This window comes from Oncorhynchus clarkii, chromosome 20 (genome assembly GCF_045791955.1).
Source record: "Oncorhynchus clarkii lewisi isolate Uvic-CL-2024 chromosome 20, UVic_Ocla_1.0, whole genome shotgun sequence".
Taxonomy (NCBI): Eukaryota; Metazoa; Chordata; class Actinopteri; order Salmoniformes; family Salmonidae; genus Oncorhynchus; species Oncorhynchus clarkii.
In genome coordinates, this window is record NC_092166.1 from 37,803,842 (window position 1) to 37,813,513 (window position 9,672).

Sequence of the window (9,672 nt, forward strand, 5' to 3'; positions counted from 1 at the left end):
AAACATTACACAACAAGTTGGAAATCGCAAATTCAATAATGAGTGGTTTGGAAGGAATCAGTGCATTGCAAAGCAATCATTAGCCTGCTATTCAGTGGAGTGTCTGTGTGTTCCCAAGTCTAAGATTAAGGTTATATTTTCCTAGTTTAAAATTATAAACATGCTGTCAATTAAACATTATTTATGCTGCGCTCAAAACAACTGGTAACTCATTACTGCAAAATCTGGCTTTAGTGAGTTCAAGACAACTGGGAACTCAGGAAAATGAGCTACTACTGGGAAAATACGTTTTGAACTTTCATCCAACTCAGAATTGTAAATCAGGAACTCAAGCCTCTTTCTAGAGCTACGATTTGAAGATCACTGACCTCATCATGATTCAACTTTTTTTAAACTTCCCAGTTGTCTTGAAAGCACCATAAATCCAGAGAATGCCACACTTTGATGAGAAATTTGGATGACAAAATTTGCCCACGAAGGACCGCCTCGCCACCTTGCTGTTCAAGTGAGCACAGCACAACAAGGTGAGTCCAAAAAATGTATTGTATGCTGCTGCATAAATTATGTAATATACCAGGGAGATATGTACACTGTAGCAAAGAAAGTAATACTAAGTGTATGTTGTGTAGTAAGCTGTTAGTTGCCCATGTGCCTAACCTTAAACATTTGGTTAATTTTTACCTCTTAATTTCACCTACTGTTCTGAGTTGATGGTGGACTAGTAGCATATAGTCTGTTTGAGAGAAATGTAATAATCTAATATTGTAAGAGCTTTCAATGTCTGCTTATATGCTTATATTTATCCTACTGTTATGACTTGGTGTACAGGGAGAATACTGTAAGAATGGCCCATGTTCTGAATTATGTCACTGTACATTTCAAAAGTGCTGAACAAATAGTTATATTGACTACATCAGACCTAGCATGCTCATTGATGTGTTTATCTAAATGACGGTTTGCCTCTTATCCGCTTGTCGTCCCCTTATGTCATAGTTTGTACATCTCAATTGTCAGTAGAAACCACATTTGTTTAAACAAGTCAGCCATATCAGCTATGTTTTTTTTAAAAGGTAGTAAATGAATGAACTGTTTCGCTGCCAGACAAGGCTCTGCTTAATAGACAGGTGTAGCAGTGGTAAGGTGTTGTGACTGCTGTTGGGACTCTGCAGATTTATGTAGGCCCTAACAGTTTGTGGGAACCGTTTGTTACTGTTATAGTGCAATTAATGTATTGTTTAGTGTTGTGAAGTGGCTTTGCTGGCATGCATCCCACATTTTTTCAGGGTTGCCCCACCAAGATTTAAATGCTAAAATCAACACTGTATTCACGTGATGTACGTTTATTTAGTTGCTGGTTCAAGAGGCACAATTAATTGTAGCCTAACATCAGCATGATATAGACACAGGTCTATGCCTACGTGAATTAATCTAAACAAGGCTTCTCCTGCTTTACAGATCCGCCATTGGGTGGGACGAGTTGAGAAGACCGCCCAGAACAGTGAGATTGAGAGGAGTCGTCGGCCTGTCTGCTCCCTGGACAGCGACGGGACTACGTAGGCTATCAGCCCTTTTATCATGTTAGTCCTAGGCTAGACCTATGGTAAACGTTCTATTGCTAAATTCATCCACGCAACCTGGCGGGAGCTTTCCATGGTCCTGATACACTATCGTTAGACCAGCCTACTGAGGAAATCTCAATTCGTTAGACATTCCTACTACGTGATCTTGATAGGCCTAATGTCTTGTGTTGCTCGAAATGTTGTCACATACGCACTTTATACCGGTATTCCTATTTTACATCATTATTTAACTGAAACCTTCCCCCTTTCCTAAGTTGTAACAAAATCACACAGACAATTAAATAATAGCCTATTGCACTCATTTATTGCTTATATCGAACAAACATTCCACGTGTAGGCTACATATGGACCTAACGTAGAAAATAATTAGAACAACGTGACCTTGTAAAACATATTCGGACATTTTAATCAGAATATATATTTCACTATTGATACAACCAACTACTTACCTGAGCGATCTTGATAACACTCTCAATCGTTCAGAATATCTAAAGTATCCATATCCTCGGAACTGTCTTCTCTATCAAACATGCCTATATGATATTGGGTCCGGTAAAGTTATTATTGGTGATTCGGAGGCCTGCTGCAATTATATAATAGGTCTACATTGTATGTATGTCTATTTGTTGTTGTTTTGTTGCTGCTAAGCAATTGTTTTATAGAAAAACTTAAGGTCGGAGTCATTTTTGAATAGTCCGTATTTGAGTTGGCCTAGGCTACATAGCATGTATACAATCAAGCCTATAGCTCCCTCCAGTGATATTCCTTGTCAATATGGTTCCTATAGGTGGCATTGACTCGGGAACGCTCATGACAAGGCGTTAGTTATGGCGGTAGCCTAACCACAAAGGCCCCGGGGAGTCGAAAACAATGTGTTGTTTTAATTCACTTCGTTGTCAGTTTGGCTATTTCATTGTGTGTTAAAAATATGTTGAATCTGTTGCGTATTGTAATATTTTGGGACAGTGACAAGAATGTAAAAATATAAAAGTAAAGAAACGCCAACGCCTCATGAAGGCTTAGGGTTGCAGTTCCATCAATGCTTCATCACTGCGGGGCCTTGTAGTTTTAGCCAAGAAACAGACCTGCGTCCGCAGACATTATTATACGCTCATTGAAATGTACCAACACATTATTTAAATGGAGTTGAGATTTAATAGGTCTGGTTTTGTATTCAGTCAGGTAACAAACTGAACGCAGGTCTGGTTTTGTATTCAGTCAGGTAATAAACTGAACGCAGGTCTGGTTTTGTATTCAGTCAGGTAACAAACTAAACGCAGGTCTGGTTTTGTATTCTGTCAGGTAATACACTGAACGCAGGTCTGGTTTTGTATTCAGTCAGGTAATAAACTAAACGCAGGTCTGGTTTGGATGTAGATGTAAAATCTATGAATTTGCTAAGAGCCAGAAGCCACAAACACCACCCACTTTACGCATTGCGCATGCACTCAAGAGTGAACACGCACACAAACACCTGTAATCTCAACGCTCAAAGATGATGTCAATGCTTACATTATGAATATGGAAAGGTTAGTGTCGTCAACGCGTAATGCAGATTGAGTGAATGCATATATCAGTGAACTCGATGCCGTGTAGATTCCTCTCTTGGCATTCACCGCGTGCCTTAATTGTATGGACATTAAATCAAGGTCCGCCGTGAACACGCAGAGTGATAACCCTTCATGACGACACCACCCCGCAAAGATACGAAAACTGGTCACCCTCCGTGGATACGTAAACTGCAATGTCGAAACCCGAACCTACACCCAACTTCGTGGCACTGAAAGAAGCAAGGAGGACATGCAAAACTTGGACTTGGATCATAGCACGCCAAACACTATATGCACGAGCACACACGCACGCACGCACAGACAGACAGACAGACAGACAGACAGACAGACAAACAAACAAACAATCCTTAACCAACTCACTGCCCCGACCACTGTGATTGAAATCCTACACGACTTCAGTCGTATCCATGTTCTTCGTCGAAACGCACCATCACATTCCACTATAGCATTTATATGCACACACTAACAAAGGCAACAGCGCAACACCGACTCCATACGCCACTGCAGACTGGATAATGCTATCCATCTGTCATAAAGCTTAATAGCTCAGTGACATTTCTGCTCTAGATTTTTTAGCAGCTGTTCGCCTTTACGCATCTGTTGTTGGCTGTCCATGTTCAAAACGACATCTCTCTGTACATCAAAAAACGACAAAAACAAAAGCCGCCTATGGCTTGTCCTCATAGACAAATGCTATTAGATTGTGTATCACAAAGACGCTATTTGTTTCAACTGATGTACATCCCATTGTGCGGTGATGGAAATAGGAATGCGCTCGAATCATAGCTGAGATGCACTTCCTCCACTTGTCCGTTACAAACGCACTCCGCTGAAACGCTGGATGGCTCTTCCCTCTCATTCTGTTGACAGGCTATATATATATATATATATATATATATATATATATATATATATATATATACATTATAGTATGATTACATACAAATATGAATCTTTAAGCATTTTGGCCGCATGCGTTACAAAGCTTTCCCTATTTGGCCATCTCGCAATTCAAGAAAGCAATTTTCTTCACGTCTCTAAAAATACATCATGTATTTTCTTCTCCATTGAAAAAAGAGGTTAGAACCCAGCGCGTGCCATCGGTGTCCTCTCTCCCCGGCAAATCGGGCACTCCTTTGGTGCCTGTAGAGGACTGGAACCCGTTCTCTCTCTGTTACTTTTTTAATCTGGACCGTTCCTCGGCACTGCACGGAACCACTGGATGCATGCCTGCCCCACCAGTCTCGCGGATTAGAGCGCGCCTCTCTCTTCCCATCCCAGACAATCGTGAGCCTCTGCTGATTGGACTCAGCGCAAAAGGATTACATCCGCACACAATGACGTCATGGCCCGGGCCCAAGTTCTCTCCCCCCATTAACCAAATCCTCATCAGCAACAATGTCCTTGAAACCACGCGGCTGACATTCTGCACGGCAGCGTTAGCACACGTAGCCTGCCTACACAATGATTACGTCGGTGACGCATAGGCCTAGCCTACTGTAGTGTTCCCAATCTATTTATGTCTGCTGCATTAGATAACAATCACAACGTTGTCCTATCAACCCTATGTATAACACATTTACCATGGTCATTGTGTTCCAACATGTAACACGCCTCTCTTTGGCCTTGAACTAAAATGGCTCCTTTTGAGATTAAACAGGGAATATAAACCTGACATTAGGAGGGGGTGATTAAGGTACCCTACTTCTACAGTAAGTGCAGGCCTATAGCCTATAGCCTATAGGCTTAATTCTGGATTTTATTTTTAGTTACCCAGGTACTTGGGAAAATGCCACTAAGAAAGTGTCAAGTGTAGCCGCTTATTTCCATTCATAAAATAGTTTGTTTGCCTAAGCAAGACCATTTTCCACATAGCGTACTTCATTTTTTTTACCAAACATTGCTTTTTTTGTGTCAGCAATTGGGCATTGTTCTTAATACCCTATGCTAGTCTATTATTTTGATATTAAAAGAGGAGGAATGCTATGATATAATATTAGCTACATCTGGTGTTTATACGGAGAAAAACTACGCTGGTGTTTGGACCGTGTATGAATATAAAGGCTCATTTTAGGCTTCGAATTCACGAATGTAGTTATTAGGCCTAACGAATTTTGCTGTCCTTGATATAAGTGTGTTTAAACACACAGCACTCCAGTCTCATTTTCCCCTAATTTATCACCTGATTTACTTAACAAAGTGTACACCTCAAACTTCACTTTCCGCAAGCAAGAGGAGGCCGAGGACACATCAGACCAACTCCTTGAAGTTTGCAGTAGTCTAAAAAAACGCGATCTAAATCGTATAGTTTTACCTTTAAGTGAGTGTACATTACTGAAGCCCTAATTATATTTGGGATATTGTTGTTCAACAGAAAAAGTTCAAAAATAGCCGGAATGCGTCTTTAAAGGTCTAGTTTGTAGGTCTATATATTAGCAAAGAGTAGCCTATAGGCCTATCTAAAGATATAAGCCAAATATGTCAACATTTCGGCCCAATTTGAAAACCACATGTCTGAATGCAATTCTAAATAATTTGTCCCCATGCACACGCATCCTTTTGATAATAGCCAAACTGATAAAAATTCGGCAATTCTTATGAATATTATAGACTCGTTTTTGAGTGCAGGATACAGCTATGTTCTTATTTCATAATAACACAATTTAGTGTGAGGTAATGATATTTCGTTTGAACAAAGCCGAAGATGATACATTTGAATGTATAGCCTACCGCACCGAATCAAAATCCCCGGAATATATCGATTGCTAGCTATCACGGACGAAAATGTCATGGTGTATCCCCCCCCCCCCCCCCCCACACACACACACACACACACACATCCCTCTCTCTCTTCTACCACCCACTTTCGCTTGAACAAAGAGCGAAGCGCTTTACTATCAATTATCGAGGCTATATATTTGCAAATGTTTGTTGTTAAGGATCTATTTCAGGCTACTGTTTCAACCACGACCGAATCTACATATCCTAACCTAAACGAGATTTCAGGTCCACTAATATCGTTACTGTTCTTTTGCAGTTTTGTGCCAGAATTTCTCCAATCTAATTAAAATGCTGCATTTTTACCAATGCTTGGGAAAAGGCGGTATCCACAATAAAAACAATAACATGTGTATTGGCTAGAGAGGAAAATAATAACGTCCTTTAAAAACAAGACTAATACTCCTGAGACGGGAATTTCAATCAGTCGGCACAGATACTTCTCCTGTTCTTAAACATAACCGTGCTGCGAAGCTTCCCTCCAACAATCCTTCACGGCTCTTTTTTTACGGTCTTCATTGCGTTCAGCGACGATGTATCGCCATATCCCCTCCAGAAAGAAAAACCGCACACTGTTTTTGACAGTGTAAAAAAAACACTTGTTGTCTTCCGGACACGGCGAGGGGAAAATAGAGAGAGAGACGTCCAAATGTGGCCGGGAATGTTGTCTATCTCGTCTCTCTTCCTCGCTGCATGGTTGCTTGGCCTCCACATCCAAAGGCTGAATGAAGGGGGAGTTGTCCCGGTGCATTACAATGACATTCTGTCCTCATTCATTCAGCCTCTGCCTAACGGTCTTTGGATAGCAAATGCACCCCATCGGGGTGTCGCAGCCCCCTCATTACACCCCCAATCCCAACATGCAGCCCCCGCAATAGCCCCCAACAAAAGAGAGAGGGGAGTCGGCCCCAGTTGCGCGCGCTGCGGCCCCTGCACTTTGAGAGTACGCTTGGAAAGTGTTCGCCTGTGTTTGAGATATTATGACATGTTGAAGTATTTTTAAGTATGTATCCCTTAAATTTAAGATTTAGGGTGACAATATAAAATAATTTGTATAGTCCATATCCTTTGGGTATCCTCTCTCTCGCTCGTTTAACCTTTATTTGGTTGTAGGCAGTACGAAGATGCGCAGAGTAGACTACTACCGAATGAGTGGGTGGCTGGTAGGTGTGTGTGTGTTTTAGGCAAAGCCTGTTTTGTGGTTGAGCTGTTTGCCGGTATCAAATGTGTATTGTCTGTATACTGTCAGATCTACTTTATCCACTGTGGATGTCGACTCTCATGTCGCAGCTAAAGGTGCGCGCGTACTGATACATATAGTAATGTTCACGAACATGGATTAGGCCTACAGCCAGCATCAAACTTTATTTTATTAACTCCAACTCCCAGTCTTTATTGTTTAGTTGTGTATTTGAGGTTACAAACACGACAAAAGGGTTTATCAGTTCAGCAGACCTGGATTTAGCATTACAGCGTAAATAAATACATATACGTCTATATATAGATTCATTAAACTGAGATTCATTTTGAAATAAACACAAAAGTAAAACATCTATTGTTTAACCACTGATAAGATATCACTTAAAGACACTGTATCAATTGGAATAATATGCCTGGGGCAACTTCGAAATGCAGTAGGTAATGTTTAAAGTTGGAGTCTATTGCTGCTCGCTCATTGACAACGTGAGAGGAAGACACAGGTCCAAAAGCATGGTCGCCATTTCTTTCCCATGTGTCTCTCTCAGGACACAGTAACGTTAACAGTATGTAATGCCATTCGAAGTCTTCTCTGATATACACCTGCTGCGCTCCACGTGAAGAATGCGTCTACATTAGCACAACATACTTTATACACGAAACCTGATCTTTGAGAGTCTATTTCTTGACATCAAAACAATGCGGGAAATCATTTGACTGTACAACTTTGAATATTCCTAAATATGCCTTCACAAGCTTGTTAATTAAGGATAATTCTGCAGCACTTTTCTCCAATGAGCAGCCGCACTGCTCGTTTAAAAGTAGGCTATGGCATAGCCTAGGTCTATCACACGATAAACAAAGCTGTGAAAACAATGTTGGTAAAACATAAATGATGTTAACGACAAATATTAAGATACTAATAATAGGCATTACAATAACAGACGCAACACGCATTCATTACAATCGCCTATAAACATTTGCGTTGATTATTATATACTCCAAATGTTCAGTGACATTTAGCTTTATCGGCCTACATATTGATTAAAAGAAAACCATAAACGAAATGTGGACGCTATGTTGAAGTTATCATGGAAGTTTTTGGGTCCCCGGGTGAAAGGCCTACTTTCCATGGAAATCATACCAATTTCCGACACTCTGTTGAAGGACCGGATAGGCACAGCTGGGTCCCTGCTTATGGGCCTTTTCAACCAGGGGAGGGAGAGGTCATCGTTACTCCCTGGTGTTCAGGACACCGCAGAAAAGCTCGTTACACGCAGCCTATAGTCCCCTCATAGTCAACATATATACATGCCTATACAGAGAGAGCAAGTCCAACGTCCTATTCCAACACATATTCATTCATATGACAATCAGAAATACTTGTGCATGTTGATTATTTATGTGTGTTCACTTCGTTGAGTTCGTCTTTCTGCACGTGTAGACATTTACTTTGGATTTGATTTGCAGTACGTAAACAATGGGATCGTTTTGTCATTGTAAATGTAATCGAAAAATACATGACAAATGCACGGTCAAATCCCTAATAAATCGACAACACACATTTTTTTTTGTCATAGGGGTCTGTTACGGTGCGCTTATTCTACCACCAAAGCAGCGTTATACAATTAACACACCGTTTCATCATTTTTATTTTAACCTTAAACCTGCACAAGACTCTGAACTTGTTTGGAGAGGCATATATAGAGGTATAATTTTTATCTTAACCTTGAACCTGCACAAGACTCTGAACTTGTTTGGAGAGGCATATATAGAGAGGTATAATTTTGCAAACATTACTAAAGTGCAGGCCAGAAGGGCCCTCTAATATTGTCCACGGATCGAAAGAGAAACACCTTCACAAAATAATCCATTGTTCAATGAACAATCCAAGGGGCCTAGTAAACTGTCCTTCAAGATCATGCAGCCAGCCGGTGATTTGAATGCAAGGGGCCCGGCCTCACTAACTCTCTCCATCCTCACTGAGAAATAGTTGAAATGGTAATTGGCAAAATAACAAACACTTGGTCAAACCATGCACTCCAGTGGTGGGCTGAGCTGTGAGTGAACCCCACTCACTCACTCACTCACTCACTCACTCACTCACTCACTCACTCACTCACTCACTCACTCACTCACTCACACACACACACACACACACACACACACACACACACACACACACACACACACACACACACACACACACACACACACACACACACACACACACACACACACACACACACACACACACACACACACACACACACACAAACACACAGTAGTGGATCATCATGCAGATCTATAAAAGCATGAGATGCATTTCAAATTTCAAAGCAAAATAGGCAAACAATTGACATTCCTGTAGCTAGGCTTAATTTTGTCTGGGTTATGGATTTCTGTAATCCAGTGGTCATTTGTTGTGTGTATATTGATAGCGCTCCGTTTGAACCACTTGACTGACACATGTCAATATTAATGTTGGCCTCCTTCAGAAATGAATTGCAGTATGGCGATATTAATTCAGAGTGTTCTGATACCAT